The 618-nt window shown below is 42.9% G+C and overlaps 1 protein-coding gene across 1 annotated transcript in view; it reads right to left on the minus strand.

The window, feature by feature from the left end:
* Positions 1–116: 116 nt before the first annotated feature.
* RBBP4 (RB binding protein 4, chromatin remodeling factor) overlaps positions 117–618 on the minus strand; it is an 8,704-nt gene continuing 8,202 nt past the window's right edge. The window contains exon 11 of the mRNA XM_009648520.2: positions 117–618. This exon is cut by the window's right edge and continues 668 nt beyond it. The gene's annotated coding sequence lies outside the window, so the exon portion shown is untranslated.

Consider the following 618-nt stretch of genomic DNA (forward strand, 5'->3'; position numbering starts at 1 on the left):
CAGGAATAGGACACGTACGGGTGGAGACGATGCCCTTGCTTTCTGCGCTTTACTCTCGAGAAAGTAGTTAATGCTGAAGGCGAACATCAACACGCAAATCACAGAGCTACGCAGCGTTTACGTAGAAAAAATTTATTCCATCTGAAGCACTTACACGCAATTAGTCATGAGGAGCATGGAGAGTAACAGGTTGCTGGTGGAACAGGACACCCTAGCGGGAGATGTGCAGGAACTAGTGGTTGAGGACTAACTCCTAAAAAAAGTAGTTCATCCACATTTACTTTGCTTTACAGATACCAGCTCCCAATGCTGTTTTAGGTTACCGGGCATGCCATCTGCGGTACATCAGTTGGTAAAAACATACACCTTTACAACTTGGTGGCCCCAAGTTTTAAAAACCATTTCACAGAAAGGAAAGAAATATATGTGAAAACACAGCTCAAGAAACACACAATAGAGCAAAATACATGGAGGGTGAACAATGCTCTGCAGGAATAGCTAGCGAATCCAAACCGCTGTCGCCCAGCAGACGGGAGAAAAGGGAAAGGAAGGAAGGCAGGAATGAAAAACCCAGAATTACCAGTAGAGACCAAAAATTAAAATAAAATAAAAAAAAAA

Source organism: Egretta garzetta, unplaced genomic scaffold (assembly GCF_000687185.1).
Source record: "Egretta garzetta isolate BGI_Z169 unplaced genomic scaffold, ASM68718v1 scaffold101, whole genome shotgun sequence".
Lineage (NCBI taxonomy): Eukaryota > Metazoa > Chordata > Aves > Pelecaniformes > Ardeidae > Egretta > Egretta garzetta.